This window comes from Ursus arctos, unplaced genomic scaffold, assembly GCF_023065955.2.
Source record: "Ursus arctos isolate Adak ecotype North America unplaced genomic scaffold, UrsArc2.0 scaffold_2, whole genome shotgun sequence".
Lineage (NCBI taxonomy): Eukaryota > Metazoa > Chordata > Mammalia > Carnivora > Ursidae > Ursus > Ursus arctos.
The window spans coordinates 28,489,975-28,511,981 of NW_026622874.1; the positions used below are offsets into that span (position 1 = coordinate 28,489,975).

A 22,007-nucleotide genomic window follows, 5' to 3' on the forward strand; every position below is an offset into this window, starting at 1 on the left:
CCTCTCCCCCACCCCGTGAGCGTGCAAAAATAAATAAATAAATAAACTTAAAAAAAATAAATAAAAAGACCATCCAGGGATAAGAGTTGAGGGAGGGGCCAGCATTCTGCTCCCCCAAATCCAGGCTCAGCTGAGAGGGAAGAAGTGAGTGTGCACCCCAGCTAACCCCAAAGCCCGGGCCCCCTTTCAGGGCGGGCAACCCTCCCTGGACACCAGCAGACGTTGTTACACAGGAATGGCAGTTCTTCTCATTTTTTTAAAGTGAAGCCAGAGATCTGAATCTTTATGTGAAATATCCTCATTTTTAAACATCGGTTTGCTTTAAAAAAACACCACCACCGTCTGAACCTAACAAACCCATCCGCAGGCTGCTTTGTGCTATGGGGCATCAGCTGGAGATCTCGTCCCCATGCAGGTACCCAGTGCCCCTGCCCTTGTCTCTGAACGTCAAGATGTAATCTATCAAAAGAGGGCCCTCCGGAGATGCAAGGGGGTCAGCAAACTTGAGTTCCAACTCCAGTCCTGACTTGCTAGTGGCATGACCTCGATCAGGTCATTTACTCTCTCTGGACCTCAGTTTTCTCATCTATTAAATGGGGCTAATATCGCTTCCCTTGTTTCCTCGGCCGCCTCAAGGCTCTGGCTCAGGGAGAGTGTGTTGGCCTCCAACGCCATTCTAATACCCCAGAGCAGTTCCATTCCAAACTACCATCTCTCTTCCCATGCTGCACTGAGATCCTCTTTCACCCCATGAAACTGGGGCTCCTCATAAATTAGGCTTGGCCACGTTTGTTCTCCTCAGAGCATACAAGCACAGATAAGTGCCCAATAAATCTTAGCGAATTAGCCATGGACCAACCAGCTCACTGAGTACTGATTATGCGTAGGACACTCTACTGGGTACAAAGGGAACCCAAATCGTGCTCTTAAAGAAGATGTGCTCTGATTGACGAGACAAGACGCACGCACAACGGTCAGAGTTAACGGTCAAGTGTTCTAGTTCTCAGCTAGATCCCAGATACAGCATGGGATCCCCACCATCCTGAGAAGAGGCAAGAAAAAGAAGACCTCTTTCCTTGTCTTTCTCACAGCCTCTTTTAAGCTCTTCTTGGCCCTCACGTTGAAGAAACTCATCTCCCCGCACAAGATAGACCCTGGGATACCCCAAACGCACACACCTCAGTGAGTCGGAACAGAATGAGGGCAGCTCGCTAGTTCTAACCAGACGCGGTCTTACCTGCTGGTCTGGACGGTTACGTGGGCAAATGCAGGCTGCATCGCTGTTGCATGAGGCTGGTGAACCCAGGAGAACGGAGGCCCATCTTTCATGCCCTTCCCCCCACCCCGGCCCCCAGTTCTCACCCCCTATTAAATGGCCGGTTTCCTGAGTGTACCAGGTAGCAAGCATGGGCTAATTCTCCAATCTGGCTTGTCCTTGGAGGCCCACCCCATCCTGCTGGCCGCACCAGCTGCCTAAGGGAGCACAACTGAGAAGAGATTTGGCAATTATCCAGTTAATTTGATCAGTGGAGACAGCCAAACAAATAATCCAGGCCAAAAATGTCCAAATCAGCTGTCTACATGGATCAAATTCCAGTTCACTGACGCAGCACAGGTTGGGCCTGAGAGAATGGCTTTGACTGAGGAACCTGTCCCAGTACCCCGGCATCCCGGGCTGCCGCGGCCTTTAGCAGAATTATGAGCTTGGCTACATTTCTCTGAGACGTGCGCCCCCCCCGCCCCCATTCCCTTTCGGCATCCTTACCACTTCTAGGCGTCTCTGCCTCGCTCCCTGGAGCTTGGCCCCATAGCACCAGGGTCTTCAGCAGCAGCCAAGGACTGGAGCAATTTGGTGCCCATCCCCTCTTCTGAGTATTTGAAATTCATTAAGAAGAGACTTTCAAGGGCCATGGCTCAGTCGGTTGAGTGTCCAACTCTTGGTTTGGGCTCAGGTCACGATCTCAGGGTTGTGAGATCGAGCCCAACGAGGGGCTCTGCACTCAGTGTGGGGTCTGCTTGAGATTCTCTCTCTCTCCTGTCGCCCCTTCCCCCACTCACGCACACACTCTTAAATAAATAAATAAATCTTTAAAAAAAAAAGAAGAAGAGACTTTCAACATCCGAAATGCCTTCGGAAATTCAACCAATACAAGTCTAGTGGTAGAATGTCCGGAGCCAGCAAGCAGGGAGGGAGGAAGGTATGATGGAACGGGAGGCCTTGCTCAGACCCTCACAGCCGGTACCATCTGAGAGGCTGCCCGTTCCTCCCCTAAACGCACTCTTATCAGGTCTTATCAGGCCCCTCCCCCTGCCTGGAGGGTAACGTACCAAGTCTTCAGCACAACAGAAAAAAACCTTCACCATCCTCCCCCGGTCCCCGAGGCTCAATTAAGAAGTTCCATTACATTCATCCAAAATACCAGAAGCTTAAAGACAAGGGCTCACTCACTAACATAAATGAGTTCGGAGGCAGGCAGTCCATGTCGTGGAAGGCAGTCCCCTCAACCCCGTCTTCGCTGGGTGCACAGCAGCCTTATTTCCTGCCAGGGCTTGGTTCTGGAGCCACTAGAACTCCCACTTCAGTTGACAGCATGAAAGCCAGCAAAGCTGCACCTTCCCGAGAAACTTAGATTGCAGGTCCCAGCTGGAGAGCAGCTCCTCAGCAAAGCAGCAATTCTCTCCTTACCTGCCCTCAGGCTGGCTTGCTCTCATCTGCAGGACTTTGCTGAAAGCGGCAAGGAGACAGCAAAGCAGCACTGATTTTTTTCCTGCTGTTTCCTCCAAAGCAGGAGTTTGCTTTCCCAGTGATCGCTGGCAACGGCACAATCACATGCTCTACCGATGCCTAACTGGGGCCACCCGCTTCCCAGAGAGCGAAATCTGAGTTCTAAATATTTGCCTTCCCACCTCCTCCACTCAGTCAATATCACACCTTAGATGGCGATTCTTGGAGCAACCCCCTTCCAAGTATCAATTTCTCTGCGGCTTTGGGTGAGGTTCAGCTGCATAAAACAGGAACTAGAAGGCCCAAGGGTTGCTTCTGTCATGTGAAAGGCGTCCGCAGTGAGGCGGGGCTGGAGGCTCCACGAGGTCATCAGAGATCTGGGGTCCTCCTGCCGGTCTGCTCCAACATCCCTGTAGCATGAAATTCACTTGTGAAGGTGCCCTCGTGATACAAGATGATTACTGCAAATCACATGAGCAAGTCTAACTGCAAGGGATGCTGGAATATGTGTTCTTTCCCCAGAGGACAGGCTGCCGTGAATAAATGCAGGGTTCTATTATAAGGAGAAAGGCCAGAATGATTTTGGAGGAGGCCACTAGCCGCCTAGGCCAGGACTTGTTATTTGTTACCATTTAAGGCTCCCTCGCCACAGCTCAGCCCATATTTTATTTACACTTGTAACTTTCCAGTGCCCAGCACAATGGCTCTCCCAGCATGAGAAATCAGCAAACGTGGGGGCGCCTGGGTGGCTCAGTCCGTTAAGCAAACAACTCTTGATTTTGGCTCAGGTCATGATCTCAGGGTCATGGAAGTACAGTCGGCTTGGGATTCTCTCTTTCTGTGTCAGATAAATAAATAAAAATCTTCTTTAAAAAAATTTTTTTAAAAAGGAAGAAATCAATAAGTGTGTACTGAATGTCCCCACTGAAATCCAGACTGAAGAGGTTCCATTAGGACCCTAACTAAGACTGAACCTCAAGGATAATTTTCATCTTATCACCATCCTTTTTCTGAAGATGCAGTTTCTTCTCCCCTACCCTCCTTAAACCAGCTTCAAGGCTTTCGCTCAAGACCTTAGCATGTCGCTTAGAGCCAAAGCACGCTCATTGGCCCGCTGCCTATGTTCAGCCTACGGAGCACGTTGGTCACTAAGCAGTGTGGAGTTCAGCTTAGACTTCCTCAGTGCAGCGCTTTTATTACAGCTACAAATTGACCAGCACCTGTGACACCAACAGAGCGCATAATAGGCTATGTGAAGATATCTGGTTGACATCACAGTCAGCATTCTCACGGAGTCGGCTACCCAAACTGAAAAGATAGGTGATCACAATTCAAAAGGACTTTGACTTTGTGTTAAAAGGAGCCAAATCCAGCCAAAAAAAAAATATTTATTGGAAATCCAGGTAAACCTCCCTCTGTACTAGTCAGGATGGTGGTGTAGCCATGACTGAGTAGTATGTATCAAAATGACTTAGGTCTTAGTCAACTTCAACTCAATAAAATCTAACATGGTGATGCATTACGTGTGCTTTTAGGCTGCATCAACAGAAGCATTAAATCTGGAACACAAGAGATAATACTACTCTACTCTGTACCAGTCAGGGTATGCATGGAATACTGTGTCCCGTTGCGGGTATTCCGATCAGGAGTTTGGAGGAACTGGAACTTGTGCAGAGGTCAGCAATCTGAACAGTAAAACGATTCAAAACTATGTCATAGAGAAACAGTTCAAGGAACTGCTGGTGTTTAGCCAGGTGAGGAGAAGACTTGGAGACCATGGCTTCTATCTTCCTATTCAAAGAGCTGTCAAGTGATGAAGAGATTGATCTTTCTCTGGAAATGCTAAGCCATAGAACCAGGACCAATGGACAGAAGATCTAGAAAGATAGCTTTGGGCTCAGCATCAGCAAGAAATTTCTTACAACCAGAACTGTCTCTAGATGGAGCGTTATCTTGGAAGGTCATGAACTTGGTCACTGGGGGTATTAAAATCCAGGCTGGACAGCTTCCCAGACGGTAGTGAAGGGTGGGCTTAAGGCCCAGATGATAGCTGGACTACAATCTCAAGGGTCATTCCCTTCCTGAAACTCTGTGTCATCTGCTCTGTAGCAATGCCTTAACAGCCACACCGAATGTGGTGGTATGGGTTAGTGGTTTACGGTTCACATTCCCATTCATTGTCTCTGTTGACTCCTGCAGCTCTTTGGGGTAAGCAGAGTGGATTACAGAGGATAAAATGCCATCCAGTTAAGCATCCAAGTCAGGACTGACCCCAAGTCACTTGATCCCTAGTTCACCCCTCCATGGGCAAGGTCACCGTGAGAAACCTCCCTCTTGATCACAGATTGACAAGCAGGGAGAGACCTGCACGGAGGACAGCTGAGTAGGAACATGCTGGATCCTGATGGCTCATCCAGTCTTCTCTGGGTATTGCTCCCACTCTAGGATGCTCATTCCCACAAAAACACTCACTCAAAGGGATACGTGCCCCTATGTTTATTGCAGCATTATTTACAATAGCCAAACTATGGAAACAGCCCAAGCGTCCATCAACTGATGAATGAATAAAGAAAAATAGTATTCCATTATATATGTATAGTGATATAGATACATACATGTATAATGAAATACTATTCATCCATAAAAAAGAATGAAATCTTGCTGTTTGTAACAACAGGAATGCAGCTAGAGGGTATAATACTAAGTGAAATAAGTCAGTCAGAGGAAGACAAATACCCTATGATTTCATTCATATGTGGCATTTAAGAAACAAAACAAATGAGCAAAGGGAAAAAAAATAGAGAGAGGGAGAGAGAAATAAGAAACAGACTCTTAACTATAGAAAACTAATGGTTACGGGGCAGGGATGGGTGAAATAGGAGGATTAAGGGGGATTAAGAATACACTTAACTTGGGGTACCTGGGTGGCTCAGTCGGTTGAGCGTCTGCCTTTGGTTCAGGTCATGATCCCAGGGTGCTGGGATCGAGCCCCTCAGCAGGGAGTCTGCTTTTCCCTCCCCCTCTGCCACTCATGCATGCATGCACTTTCTCTCTCTCAAATAAATAAATAAAAATCTTTTTTAAAAAATACACTTATCTTAATGAGCACTGAGAAATGTGTAGAATTATTGAATCACTGTATCGTACAGCTGAAACTAATATAACACCGTATGTGCACTACACTGGAATTAAAATAAAATTTGAAAAAAAAAAAAAGGATCAAGGTTGTAGACAGGTGTCAGCAAACTACAACCTGTGGGTCAAATCTGGCCTGCCATTTGTTTAGTAAATAAAGTTTTATTGCAACACAGCCATGCCTACTCATTACATATGGTCTATGGTTACTTTCCTGCTTTAAAGGCAAAGTTCCACAGTTGCAACAGAGGGCATATGGCCTTCAAACCCTAAAACATTTGTTATCTGGTCTTTTACAAAAAAAAAAAAAAAAAAAAAAAGTTGCTGACCCCTGCTCTAGGGTATCAGTGTGGAATATGGATACTATCTAATGTTCTCTATCGTAATGCACAAGAAATACCAGAAAAATCCTGCAGGACTGGAAAACCCCATCCACAAAGAAATTCCATACACAACCATTTGCTAATGCAAGAGAAAGGGCCACAAGTCTTTTATAGACCCAAAAGTTTTTACCTTCTGTCCGTTGGGCTTTGATATACCGCCGCCCTAGGGGACAGCTAGTATGACTCTTTAAAACACATATAATAAACCAATTGTTCCATCACTGTGTCTATTCGTAATAAGCACAGACAATGCACTACAGCGTGGTTATGGGAAAAAAGCACCGTAATTCTAAGAATCAATATTAGGTCCTAATTAGCCACTGAGCCCAGGCTGATAACAGCTTATCATACCTTTCAGCCCAAAGAAAGCTCAGGTGGAAGGGAGAGAGAGCGAGAAAGAAGAGGGAATAAATAGCTAATTATGATAAACTGGTTTCCTTGGTAACTCTGTTTATAACCGCAATGATGTTGCCATATTTTTAATGATAAACACAAAGGTTTGATGTGAGATTATATAACACATACTGTCTCAAAGCTGGTTCTACTCTAGCAAAGGTGAAGCCAGATACAAATGTGAAATTTTGTGGGGCTAGGAAAATTAGAGAAGCTTCTCTAACCCCCACCCCAAACATCTGTTGTTCGTCTATTCTCTGGGTACCAAAGAGCTCAAGAATATGGAAACAGATATTTACGGTGCTCAATGAATCCTATGTGCCCATTCAACCCTCATATTTTTAGTTACGGCATTTACTATTCTCTCTTCCCCAGCTGGAGTGCCCCCTGGTCACCTCTGTGAGCAGACCTGTGGTTTGGGGAGGGACATACAGTGAGTGATGCCGAGGGATCACTCCACAAAGCAGTCAGCCATCAGAGTCAACGCTGGCATCAAATCATCTCACGAGATTCATTCCCCACTTTCAGCTTTCAGGGATATCTGGCCCCCAATTTGTGAGAATAACATTTTGCTGAAATATTTGAGTCCAGTGGCAAATCTTGCACGTTGAATCACTCAGCCAGGGGTTGGCAATTATGGCCCATGGGCCAAATCCAGCCCATTGTCTGTTTTGGTAAACCTAGCTGTATTGAAACACAGGAACGCGTAAATATGCATTTATGTGTTGTCCGTGGTTGCTTTCATGCTACAGTGGTAGAGGTGAGCAGTGTGGCAGAGACCATATGGCCCGCAAAACCTGAAATATATACTATCTGATCCTTTACTAAGTAAGTTTGTTGAGCCCACACTAACCATCCATAAGCTGAGCCACCTCTGCTCTGTCTTCCTCTGCTATAGAGACCAGAAAGCAAAATACTGAACTTCAACCTCCTCTGTGGCTAAGGGAGGCAGTGTGAAATTGTTCTGACCAATGAGATGTAGGTAGAACTCCCTGGAGAGGCTTTCCCCATCCCCCACTCAACATCCCTCCTCCTTCCCATAGAATGGGCAAGCCCATAAAATAAAGAATTTTGCCCTTTGCCATTTTCACTTCTCCCCTTTCTGCCAAGGCCCTTCTGCCTGGAACACAGACACAACACTTGGAGATGCAGCAGCCATCTTGCAACCATGAAGACAAAAGTCATCCCTAATGATGGTAAAGTTGGAAGACAGAAGGAGCCGGTCCTTGTTAACATCCTTGAGTAGGTGCCCAGCACTGGATTATGTTCTAAGTACCTCCAGACTCCTTATTCCGTGAGCAAAATTAATCTCCTCCTCGTTTAGCCATGTTAGTACCATGTTCAACTACTCACAACTGGACTGAATCCTCATTGATCAAAGGGATATAAAGAAAGTTTTTAGGGGCGCCTGGCTGGCTCAATCAGAAGAGCATGTGACTCTCGATCTTTAGGTCATGAGTTCAAGCTTCACATTGGGTGTAGAGATTACTTAAATAAATAAGTAAACTTTAAAAGAAAAGAAAGAAAGTTTTTAGGTGTTAGAACGTAACCAGCTGGCAGAGTGGGGGGCAAGAGAAAGGTGAAAGACAGATTAATTATGCAGAGCCATGCCTCTGAGAGACTAGAAGTCCAGGGAATGAGTTGTCAGTCCCACAGGCAGGGCTGCTGGTATGAGTGGCCCAGTGCTGTGATAACCTGGCTCTGAAGATGTTATGGAGCCAGTTACACCCACCAGGACTTAACTACTTATGTGATCTTCTCATTTGCCTTCAGACCACGTGTTCACCTACAACATGGCAATTGAGTGTAGTAGGCAAGCGAACAGATTCTGGAACCAGAAAGCTTAGGACCTATCACATCTAGCTGTGTGACCTTGGGTAAATTACTTAACTTCTCTGTGCCTCAGTTTTTTCATCTATAAAAGGTAGATAACAGCAGCACTTCACCTAAGAGATTTTTTGTGAAGAGTCCGGGAGTTAAAGCATTTAGAACAGTACCCAGTGTACTGTTGGGACAATACAAGCCATGGCTATTTTCCCGTTACTATTGTTGTGTAATTGATTACTCCCAAACTAAACATCTTGAAATAAGTGTTTCATTATGCCCATGGTGTTGGTGGGACAAGACTTTGGACAAAGCCCAGGAATGATGGCGGCATGATGTCTGGGGTCTCTTCTAGGAGGACTCGAAGGCTGGGGGTAACTTGACAGCTGGAAGCCAGACTGGTCAGAAGCCTCATTCACTCCAACATCTGGTGCCTGGGCTAGGATGACTCCACCTCCTAACTGAGGACAGGCAAGGCGGGGTACCGTCGAAGTGGGATGGGAGACTCCTCGTGGCCATCTTTATTCAACATGGTCTGCCATGGCTGTTACTACTTTTTCTGCTCCAAAGCGTTACGAACTGGTTGATCTCCACCCCCAAACCCTGTTGCCCCCATCCACATGGTGAAGAGCTTGGCTTGTAGAAACTGCCCTCCATGCTTGTCTCCCGCTCCTGACCCAGCTACAAGCTCCTTGAGGACAGGATTGTGCTCTCCACCTCTATTGCATCTATGTCAACATGTATGGAGCTCCTGCTACATAAACAGAAAGTGCTTAAAAATGTTCTTAAATAGATAAATGGCTGAATCATATACTAATAAATCCTGGCATAAAAGCCCAATATCCTGTAACACTTTTGGTCTTGGTGGACATCACCATTCGGCCACAGATCTTCAATCTCCCCTTCTTCCTTGGTAACAAAAGATAGATTTTATTCAGGGTGACTAAAAAACTGCATTTTCCGGGGCACCTGGGTGGCTCAGTCGTTAAGCGTCTGCCTTTGGCTCAGGGCGTGATCCCAGAGTCCTGGGATCGAGCCCCACGTCAGGCTCCTCCGCTGGGAGCCTGCTTCTTCCTCTCCCACTCCCCCTGCTTGTGTTCCCTCTCTTGCTGGCTGTCTCTATCTCTGTCAAATAAATAAATAAAATCTTTAAAAAAAAAAAAACTGCATTTTCCATCCTCCCTTATAGTTTAATATAGGCACGTAACTAAGCTCTAGTCAAAAAGATGAAAACCAAAGTGTTGTATGAGACAAGCCCAAACGCTGCTTAAAAAGAGTTGACTGAACTGAAAGAGTCTCTTTTGCCCTCTCCCCTCTTTCTCCCACTTCCTGGAATGCAGATGAAATGGCTGGAATTCTAGCAGCCATCAATTGATCTTGAGGATGGAAACTAGTGCAAAAAGCAGAAAGCCTGACTACCAGATGACTTTGTTGGTGCTGGCATGCTGCCTACTTAAGATAAGCCTCTAAAGTGGTTTAAACCACTGTGGTCAAGTCTCTTTCTAGTAGCCAAATGAAATTCCTCCTATACCACACACTGAGCCTCTAAGAGGAATTACATAATCACTTCTTCTTCTGAAGATCCTGCAGACATGGTACCTTTCCTCTCGTGTTTACCACATGTTTAATCCCCCTAGTATATCATGACTGCCAAGGGAAGTGACCTATTCTAGCTGTCTTGGGGTCCAGACACAGTACTAACACAGTGTCTCGTACTTACTTATGACTTGAAATAATACATTTTTGAATGAAATTAATATTGATCTTTTCATTAAGTGTAAAACTGTAAAGATATTTTACTGTATTTGTTGATGGTATCCTTTGTGCCATTGCCTGGTCTCCTTTGGGTCCTAAACATGGAGATAATAACACATCATCTCAGTCACCAAAGGGAGGAGAACCTGAAGACTCCATTTCTGTTAACCTAGTTGCAAAACTAACTATAGGACACTGTGGGAGCTCTGGGTTATGCTCATGAGCACTTTTCCATCACATTCTTCTCTGTGTGATGTGGGGAGACTTCCTCCCCATCCTATACAGCCTGGTGGGGCTGTGAATCACAGGGAGCACCCAGCCCTTAACCTTATCTCATATATCATGAAGAGGGGGGGACACATGGCCCTGGCTGGCCCAATATGACTACCACATCCCCCTGCATACAGTGACCAACCAGAATCCTTCCAAGAATTTTCCAAACTGGAGGTAAGGGCTGTTTTTTCCCTTGGATTGAAAGCTATATGGTTGTGAACTCAGCACTGTTGGTTACCATCTTCTAAAATGCATGGAGGAAGCCAGGCTGCAGTAAGAAAGGGACAGAGCCCCAGAAAAGCTGAGGCAAGCAGACATCCTAGGTGTCCCCAGTGCCTGGCCTGGTGTCCAGTGCATAATAAGGCTGATCTGTGCCGAGTACTGTGTCCTGGCACTGTTCTAAATGTTTTACTCACATTATCTCATTTAATTCTCCTAACAACCTTCTGAGAGAGGTACCACTAGAATACCTATTTTACCAATGGGGAAACTGAGGCAGAGGAGGGTTAGATGTGCCCAGGGTCATACAACTAGCAAGTGGCAGAACCAGGAATGGACCTGGGCAGCTTGGCTCTTAGGGCCTCTGCCCCTAAATACTAAGCCAGGCTGGCACTTAGTATGTGTTCATAACACACTTGTTGGATTGAAAACATCTCTGATGTGTTTCCACTGAGTTTAGCTGAGAGTGACATAGAATACCACCCACTATTTAAAAACAGAAAAGTTGAGCCAAATACAAAATAAGCTAATATCCTGTGTTTTCTGCAAGAGACAAGTTTAATTAGAGTTTAGGTAATTAAAGCTTTCATGGTCTCTAAAAAAATACAATGCATTCATTTATGCAAATCTACTCCAGAGCATGATTTTTGCAAAATGCTATGTAACTTGCTTCTCACTAAAAGCAACTTATGAGTCTCCCTGAGGAGTGAGCATCTCAGATTGTGGGTATTTCCGTCAGCTGCCCCGCTACCTGTGGTAGTCGGTAGACCCCAAGTTAGAGCCAATGGTTCTAAGCAGTCGCCCTATCTCCCAGCACCACACCTCGAGCGAGGTTGGTGTGGTAAGAAGGGGCCCTGCCAAATGGTTCTGAAAATGAGGGCCCCCCATCATCCTACCAAGCCCCCTCCACCAGCCCCCTCAGCCACAACTTTCTGACTTCCTTTTCTCTACAAATTTGCCCACACTGTTCATTTAAGCCCAAAGAAACACATCAGAATTTAAAAAATCTGTTAGGGAAAGAAGAGACAAGGTGATTTTCCCAGGCCAGGTCAAGTGAAGAGTTGTGAAGTTTCACTGAGTTCATGCCCATGAAAGGACTGTACTTCCTAAGCCCCACACAGTGCAAGGGGTTGTTGCTCTTGTCCCTACCAGCACTCAAACAACTAGGGTGGAGAACAGCCGCAAGGCTGCCGCGCAGCCACGGACCAGGTAAAGCTAAGCCTCCTATCCACGACCACCTTTGATGCTGCCAGCAAGCAATTACGGTAGGTCCTATTAGCTTCTATTTTAGAGACAAAGAACTGAGGTCCAGAGCAGTCCGTCAACGGGCCCAAGTTAGGATGGAAACAACAGCTCTTCGCCGACATGCTAGCTGCATCCTTAGATTGTTGAAAATGTAGACACGCCAGGACGTAGCGGGAGATCTGTTGGCCCACGAGAGGCAGGATTCTGGCTCTGAGGGACCCTGAGTAGCCACTGAAAAGAGGTCTTCCTAGATGGCCTTCTAAACTTTATATATATATATGATATATACATATATATGTGTGTGTATATATAAATATGGCAAAGTGATATATATGTATGTTTGTGTACATAGAAAAAAGACAGAAGGGACGTACACCAACGTGTTAAACGTTGTTACCTCTGGTGGTAAGAAAACACATAATTTTATTTTCTTTTTGCCTTGACTGTCTTCCAAGTTTACTATAATGAATACATATTACTTTTACAATCTGAAAATAAGGATGTTTTTAAAACCCATTCCAACTCTTCAATTAATTCAGCTGTCCTTCCCTGGATCTTCTCCAGCTCCATTATGTCATTCTTAAGAAGCAATAGCCAATATGGCACAGGGTTTTCCAGGTGTCTACTTTTTTTTTTTTTTTAAGATTTTGTATTTATTTATTTGACAGAGAGACAGCCAGCGAGAGAGGGAACACAAGCAAGGGGAGTGGGAGAGGAAGAAGCAGGCTCCCAGAGGAGAAGCCCGATGTGGGACTCGATCCCGGAACGCCGGGATCACGACCTGAGCAGATGGCAGACGCCTAACAACTGTGCTACCCAGGCGCCCCTCCAGGTGTCGACTTTTAGGAAATCTGATTTCTAACTCTCAGAGGTCATGTGCTCGTACTGTCTCTCTCTTTCACACACACACACACACACACACACACACACACACACACACACACATCTGCCCCAGAAGTAACAGCCCTATTTACCAAGACCCTTACCTGCTCTTTCGCTGATAAAAGAGAATGCTCTATTTGTACCCAGATCCAAATCTCACAACCCCACCTAGCTGTCCACGTATATGATGAAAAGAAACAACAAGGTCAGTTCTGATTGCAAAGCTGCAAGACTGCTCTCTGATTTACTTTCTATCCACATGTGATCTTAGAGACGTAAGGCTTTAATTAGGGAATCGGAGAGAGAGGGAGGGGGAGGAGGACAGGGAGAGGAAGTGGGAGCGGAGGAACAAAGAAGAAAACCTTTCTGAGTCATGATGCCATCCCCAAGCTTACTACAGGGGAACACACTTCAGGAGCAAGACTTCATTAGCCAGGCAGAATGAAGTAACATGCCATCCCATAATTTTTCTAGGGATCTAAATCCACACCTCCCAAGTTGCCCAGTTCCCAAATCCCTGGGACCTAGGAGAGCACTCAGACCACTTGCGTCAGCCAGGAGTTGGGTGAGGATTTGGGGAAGGGTGGGGTATAGAGTCATAACCTTCAATATGAAAACAGTCCAACAATCAACATAAATGTTTATATTTCCCATGATGAGATTCTCTGTCTCTGGGAACAGAAATGTGAATAATACCCCGTCTCATCACATGCTCATGGCGCTGTCAAGTTTGACCATTATTGCCAGGTCCAGTAGCACAGCCAGCTCTCAGCAACTTTGCTATAAAGGACTGGAGCCCTGTTTTCCAATTTTACTTCTGAGATCCTGAAGTACCAGACTGTTTTGTTTCCTATGTGGCCTGTGCTTGTGTTTGGAAGCTTTTCAGTTCTACACATTCGGGTTCAAACAAGGAGTGACTGTGAACTACCTGGAGGACCGCCGTCCTGTGTTTAGGACCCGTTTGCCAATCTACGACCCTCCTGAGGGTCTGATGAACCTTAGCATTGGACTTCAGTTGTTCGTTCTACTTGACACAATGATTGCAACCCAGCAAGGTGTTTTCCAGAAACCTGGAGAACCTGGGGCAGGGGGAAGCAGGCTTGTCATAGAAGCATCTTGACAACACCAAGTATCATAGAGCCAAAATCCACACCACCGCTCCTTGCTGCCCTGAATCACCCCAGCGTTCATGGGGGACCCTCCTACAGGTCAGCCAGGTGGTAGCCCATGGCACAGGGTAGGGGGCAGAGGGCTAGGGGGAAAAGAAGGGAAGAAAACAACCACAAGACCTGCACCCAGTTAATAAAAATGTATAATCATAAATTTAAAACTTAACCTTTCTAAGCAAATAGAAAATTTGTTAGAAGCGAGTAATGAACACAACAGGATAGTTGCCAAAGAAAGCCAAGGTACCCTTCAATGCCGACTTGAAAGAAAGAGAGAATCCCAGAAATGAACACCAGTGTGTGGTGCTGTGAAGGCTAAGGTCTCCTTGCAGCCCCTCGGCGAATTCGATCCCCATCCCTTCATTCATGCCATTCAAGGAGCACCTACTAAACCCTACGCTGGACCAGACACCATGCTTGCTGAGTGCTTTAGAGACATTATCTCCTTTTGTCCCTTGACAAGCCTGCCTGATGGGACTTACTGTCACATACACAAGAGAGAGAAGCAAGGAGTGACAGCTTTTCCATCCGCTCAGAACAATGGCGCAGCTCAGCAGAGCCAGAGCCAGGGCCGTTCTCGCAGCATCAGTTAGAAATCCTTCAGCTGCCGGTTGTGGGAATACCAGCGCCACTTGCCTTAAACAAGTATCAGTTCTCACAGCAGAACACCCAACGCCTGTGTTCTTTACATTTCTTTTCTGCCACCCATGGTGTTGGCATCACCCTCAAGGTGACAGAAAAATGGCTGCCATTCCAGACAGGTCTTCTTTTAAGCAAAGACAACGTCTGTGGAAGCACCTTTGGAGACCTCTCCCTACGTGTCTCAGGCCGGAATCAGGTCACACGTGCTCTCCAACACCAGTCCCCGGCAAGGCGAGCCACAGCAACCATGCAGAGGAAGAAGAAGAGGAAGAGTCAGACGGAAGGTGTTTATTATCACGCCCTCTGACTTGTTCCCACCTGGAACCACCCATGAAATCATCTGGGACGCTTTAGAAAATTGCGGGCTCTGAATCAGAATCTGTTAGGCCCAGAAATCTGTATTTTAACAAGCTCCCCAGTTTATTTTCCTGTTCAGTGACTTTGAGGGTACCGAAAGCCACCCATCCACCCTCAGACCCTATAAGGAGATGACTCACCTCTTCGGTGTGGTCTAGGTCCTTCAGGAGCTCCTCCCACCTTCCCTCCTCGCTCGCCCAACCTCACTCAGCCAAGCTGACCCTCTAGAATGTGCCAACCACACACGTACCTCAGGGCCTTTGCATGTAGGTTCCTGAGGTAGACCGAGTAACAGCTCCCCAAAGATGTACGTGTTCTCTCCCCATAACCTGTGAATATGTGAAGGGGCTTGGCCTCTGTGATTAAGTCATGTTCGCCTTCATTCCCCTCTCATTTCCTACCCACTGTAGGATCCATAAAGTTTCCTCTGCTCCTTTATTTTTCTTCTGCTGCTTTTTGAAAGCTAAACTTGTATCTATTACCCTAATGACCCTCTCCAGCTGAATATATATACCTAAGTATACAGCTTCCTACTTCTCAAGTTGTTCAATGTCTCAAATCTCCTCCAAGATAAAGCAAGAACTGTTTATCTGCTGAGAACGGGCAACCTTAATGTTCTTGTTGCACTTTTAGTTAAATGGAAAAAAACAGTTTTTACAATAATTAATCTTATTACCAATAGATATTAATTTCAATTTTCACCCCTTTTTTGCATATAACTTTTTCTCTCTGGGATCACTTTTCTTCTTTTGAAGTACATCCTTTATTAATTTACCTGGAAATGTCTTAGGGGATTAGTTATCTCGATTGTTGTATGTGAGAAATGGTCTATGTATCATCTTGAATCTTAAGTATTAGGGGGCTTTATTTCAGCTATGGAATCTGGGTTAAAGCCTCTTGTCACTCAACATTTAAAGATATTATTTCTTTCTTCACATTTTTTGTTAGTTATGAGACATTTATAATAAGTGTATTTGTCACCTTTGACTTCTGCTACCGGAAATAGAGGACTGAGTAATTCAGATCGAGACCGAATTTCCTGTAAGTTTGTAGGCCAGATGTGCTGTTTGTAAAATCATACTATATGTATGTGTATGCATGTAGATTTTCACATAAAAGTTATCATTCATACATACTGTATTGTCGGTGGGTTTTTTTTTTTTCCACTTGGAAACTGTAACAGGCATTATGCTATGTCAGTACAAGCCAATTCTACTTCCTATGGCTGAAAAAAAAACTTTAAGTAAATCTGCTTGAATAAAAGAAAAATCTTATACCTTCACAACCTCTGTTCCATTACTCAGAGATAACCAATTCTATTTTCTGTTTTTTGAATCATTTTCTTATACTTCTGTATTATGACTTATGAACTTGAAGATATCAATTGACTCTCCTCTATTAAAACTGACAAAATTAAAAAAAAAAAAAAACACTGACAAAATTTAACTCTCTAATACTACCCCCACCTTACAACTCTTCTCAGAGTTTTTTGAGTTTCAATTTTTCATCACTCAATCTTTTATAATGCTGCATACCCAATAGTAAGCCTTCTGTGTCTTATATACAGGTTAATTATAAAAACTGAAAAAACAATAAGTAGGAAATCTGTGTCTAGCTATGGCATATTAGCTTGTAACAGATCAGCCCTCCTGCCAAGAATAACTAAAAAGTTAGATTTTAAAAATGTATTTGCTAAATGCAATATAATATTCTAGATTGGTTCCAGTAATTTTTTAAAAGACCGTTAATAGAAAAATTGGTAAAATTAGAATAATGCCTGAAATTTGTTAACGGTAATGTACCAATGTTTGTTCCTTAGTTTTGGCAAGTATACCACGGTAATGTAAGATGTTACATTAGGGGAAGCTGGGTGAAAGATATATGGAAACTTTCTACATTATTTTTGCAACTTTACTGTAAATCTAAAATTATTCCACAATAAAAAATTTATTAGAAGAAAAAAAATTTTGAAGACACTGGAAAGCTGCCAAGATAGGAGGATTTCAGAGAGTCAAGATATCAAAGAGAAGTACAGAAAAAAGTCAGCTATCCATGTAGTTTTTAGCCTCAAGGCATTTGCCAACTCTTAAAGCTTCAGATAAGACGCCATGAAGCAGAGTGTCAGAGAAGCAGAATATAAGGTGAGAGCCCCAAGTCTGAGAGCTAAGCAGACTTCTAGGCAATCTCACATAACCAGGAGAATGAAAATTGGAGCGTAAGACCCATCAATACAGAGTAAGCCTGGAAAATATCCCAGTCATTCCATAAAAGGACAATTCCCTAGAAGTAAAGGCAAACCAAAATAGACCAGTCTTTACCAAGACTAAAGCCCAGATTCAAATAAATTTAACCCTTGTCTGGATTCAGGTGCAATGCCTGCCATTTCAAAAAAAAAAAAATATCATCCAGAGCTTCAGAACACCTGTACAATTTTTATTTCACAACACCCATAATTCAATAAAAAATTACTTGGTATAATAACAGGCAAGACCAGATGACCAAAACAGGAAAAAACAATAAAAAGAAATCCATCAAAACAACGAGAAGACAAGCAACAGACTAGGAGAAAATATTTGCAAAAGACATATCTGAATAAGGATTGTTACCCAAAATATACAAAGAACTCTTAAAACTCAACAGCAAGAAAACAAACAATACAATTTAAAAATGGACCAAAGATCTTAAGAGGCACTTTGCCAAAGAAGATACATAGATGGTAAATAAGCATATGAAAGATCACACCATGTCATAGGGAATTGCAAATCAAAACTACAAAGGAGATACCATTATATACCTATTAGAATGGCTAAAATTCAAAACATCGACAACACCAAATGCTGGAAAGGGTGTGGAGCAACAGGAATGCCTTCATTGCTGATGGGAATGCAAATGGTACGGCCTCTTTGGAAAACAATTTGATAGTTTCTCACATAATTAAACATACTCTTAACATATGCTCCAGCAATCATGTTCCTTGGTATTTACTCAAAAGAGCTGGAAACTGGGCACCTGGGTGGCTCAGTCGGTTTAGCACCCGCCTCAGCTCAGGTCATGATCCTGGAGTCCCAGGATTGAGTCCCACATCAGGCTCCCTGCTCAGCAGGGAGTCTGCTTCTCTCTCTGCCCTTTAACCTGCTGTCTCTCACTCTCTCTCTCTCTCTCTCAAAAAAATGGATAAAAACTTTTTTAAAAAATGCTGAAAACTGGGGTACCTGGCTGGCTCTGTTGGTAATGCATATGACTCTTGATCTCAGGGTCCTGAGTTTAAGCCCCATGTTGAGTATGGGGTTTACTTTAAAAAGAAGAGGAAGGAGAAGGAGAAGGAGAAGGAAGAAGAAGAAAGAAGAAGGAGAAGGAAGAAGAAGAAAGAAGAAGGAGAAGGAGAAGGAGAAGGAGAAGGAGAAGGAGAAGAAGAAGAAAGAAGAAGAAGAAGAGACTTAAAACTTATGTCAACACAAAAACCTGCAGTTGGGTGTTTATAGCAGCCTTATTCACAATTGCCAAAACTTGGAAGAAGCCAAGACGTATACTATAATGGTGGATACATGTCATTAAACATTTGTCAAAATATATAGATTGAACAACACCAAGAATAAATCCTAATGTAAACTACGGACTTTTGATGATAAATATATGTCAATGTTGGTTCATTGGATGTAACAAATTTACCACTGTGGTGCCAGTTGTTGATGAGAGGGGAGTCTGTGGACGTTGGTGAGGGGAAAGGGCATTATGAGAAATCTCAGTGCTTTTCACCCAATTTTGCTGTGAGTCTAGAACTGCTCTAAAAATGAAGTCTATAAACAAGCGAACGGACACAAAAACAGACCCAAAGGAATATCGGAGTTTCAGATAAGAATTTTGAAATAACTATTATTACTATGCTCAAGAAAGTAGAAGAAAAGACTGATAATTTCAGTTTTAGGATGCTGGTAAGATTTGCATTTTCTTAATTCACTCAATTATTTAACAAATGTTGAATGCCTACTACGTGCTAAACATTTTGACTGATACAGTGAATAAAACAGTGAATATAATAAATAAATCTCTCTGCCCTCATAGAGCTTACATTCGAGTGGGGGTAAAAAAAAAAAACAAAGAAAAAGCAAATAAGATAAATGATAAGGAATGTTAAAAAATACTATGTGCTATGAGAAACAACTATCCATAGAAATATTCAAAATCATGCCATATTTGGGCCATGATTCTTGGTTTTTGTTTTTCCTTAAATTCCTAAATTTTTCTTTTTCTTATAATGAAAAGAACTACATATTTTAAAAGTAATTTCTATAAGATATTGAAAGCTCACAATTATACTACTTACTGAAACCCACTTTTTCGTACATTCTTCTTAGAGTATCAGACATTCTGTTCTAATTTGATCCATTTGGTTTTTGGCCTGCTGCATAGCTGTCAGACTGGGATTTCTTCTTAATGCTCTGAGTATTGGAACCTGTTTTTTCCCCACTCTTTAATTACTTTCTTATTTTGTTAGTCTACATGCTCAGATTTTATGCTTTTGTTTTGCTTTGCTTTGTATGGAAAGCAGTAAGGGAGATAAAATTTTTGAGTCCTTCCATTTCTAAAGTGTCCTTAGACCACACATTTGAATGATAGTTTGGCTGGGTATATAAATCTAAGTTCAAAATAACTTCCCTTAGAAGCTGAAAGGTAGGGGTGCCTGGGTGGCTCAGTCATTAAGCGTCTGCCTTCGGCTCAGGGCGTGATCCCGGCGTTCTGGGATCGAGCCCGACATCAGGCTCCTCTGCTGGGAGCTTACTTCTTCCTCTCCCACTCCCCCTGCCTGTGTTCCCTCTCTCGCTGGCTGTCTTTCTCTCTGTCAAATAAATAAAATCTTTTTAAAAAAAAAAAAAGAAGAAGAAGTTGAAAGGTATTGTTCCATTCTCTTCCAGCAACCAGTGTAGCTGATGAGAATTAAATAGAAATCTGAATCTCTTTCTTTGATTGATAAGCTTCCTTCCAGAAGCTTTTAGGATTTTCTCTTTATCCTTATGTTCTGGAATTTGATGAATAAATACCTAGGTATGGGTATTTTCTCTTCATTTGCTGACGGCTAACTGTAATTTAAAAAAGGTTACCTTTCCTGCACTTTGGGAAATCTGAGTATTTCCTTTTCTTCATTTGTCTGTTGTCTCTTTCTAGAACTTTTATTGGACGGGACTATATCTCTTTGTTTGATCTTTCCCATCTCTAAACTTTTCATTTGTATCTTACATCTTTTTGTCTTTTGCTCCACAAGCAGGGAGCTTTTCAGCGTTGTCTTCCAGGACTTTTATTGAAATGCTTATTTCAGTATCCACATGTTTTAATTCCAAAAAATCTTTCTTGTTTTTGGTTTCTCTCTCTTTTTTAGAGTTATTTTATAATGCAATATTGTCTTGGTTCCTTCTAAGGATACTAACTAAAATAATTTAAGCCACCTTCTGTTTTCTAAAGTATCTCTGTTTTCTCTGGGATTAACTCTATTAGTTGGCTCTACTGTTTTGTGCTTTACATTTTCTGCCCTGGATGTCTAGAGACAATCTAGTGTCTATTATGAATAAAGGATTTATTTATACTTGTGAATAAAGGTTGATTAATATAGATAGATGGTAGTAAAACTTTTCTCTGTAATTGTCTAAGTGTTTTTCCCAGTATGCCTCTCCTCTGGATAAAAAGACTGACTTCAAGCTGTGAATATATGGGAAGGCTGACAATCGACTGGCTTTACCTTAGGGTGCATGTGTGGGAGCAGGGAGACAGGCTGATGTTCAACATACACCAACTAAGAAAGGCTTCACTCTGAGGTACCAAAAGCCTCACTAAAGAATCTTCACCCATTCCAGACATACCATTCATGTTTCTTTAAAGAAAAGGCCTCTATGTGTCAAATACTACTGCTGCTTATTACTCCCAAAGAGGAAGATTTTATTTTCTTAAAAGAGTTAAAAGCAATTCATATCTAAATCTGGTCAATATGTGAGATTATAAGACTTCTCCAGTAAAAAATGACGTGTGATTTCTAAGTAATCAGCAGAACCCAACAGGTAGGGATGGTACCAGTCAGACTTTGGGCAGCGGAAGCAATGTCAAGTCAAGCGTCCGTCTTCCCTTTGAACTTTGAACAGGCAGCATTCTTCTGGTGAGCCAGGTGGAATCAGACTCATCCCTCACATCCGCACCCCACACAGAAGAAAAGACCACCTGGTGGGACATTGACTGAGTTGCAAATAAAGAAAGATAGTGGGAAATGGGGAGCATTGGAGACTCTGACTTGCCAAGAGAAGGATCAAACAGAGAATAAATATTTTCTGACATTTGGGCTAAGAGTAAAACTTTAATAGGATAGAATATTTACAGTGTGCTGGCACTGAACTAATCACGCTACCTGCACTATCTCATGTACTGCTGACAATAGCTCCATACAGTAAATATGACGATTGGCATCACCTTGCATTTAAAGAGAAACAGTATATCATAGAGACAAAGAATACAGGCTGTAGAGCCAAGTGTTGAGATTGAAATCCAGGTTCCTCCACTTCCTAGCTAGGTCACCCGAAACAAGTTACGTAACATCTCTGTGCCTCACTTTTCTCACATATAAGGTGAGGACAATAATGGGATGTATTTTGTGGGATTGTTATGAAGATTAAATTAATTAATACATGCAAAACGTTGCCTTCAAAATACTAACTCACCAATAAATGCTTGTATTTGTGCTATTATTAGAGGAGCTAAGTAGTTTGCTCGTGGTGGAGCCAAGATATTAATGCCAGATATCTCAGACTTCTCAATCAGCTCTTACCAAACACTCTATGTGGCCACTCCCATGTGGTATAGCAAATGCCCACATGATGTAATACCAGGAGTGTCCAGAAGTGCTCCTACCCAAACATTTCATTACCTGTTGACTGGGCATTCTACAGGGCAGTAGCTAGAGAACTTGCTTCCTGTTAAAATATAAATACATTACCAGACCTTCCCAACACTTTAACATTTGGGCTTTAA

The 22,007-nt window shown here is 43.2% G+C and overlaps 1 protein-coding gene across 4 annotated transcripts in view; it reads right to left on the minus strand.

Annotated features, from left to right (window-relative positions):
- Positions 1-22,007, minus strand: part of RPS6KC1 (ribosomal protein S6 kinase C1) — a 282,130-nt gene that overhangs the window by 12,115 nt on the left and 248,008 nt on the right. For all 4 annotated transcript variants that reach the window (XR_008960506.1, XR_008960505.1, XR_008960504.1 and 1 more), the window contains one exon: positions 2,933-3,135. The gene's annotated coding sequence lies outside the window, so the exon portion shown is untranslated. The remainder of the gene's footprint in view (positions 1-2,932; positions 3,136-22,007) is intronic.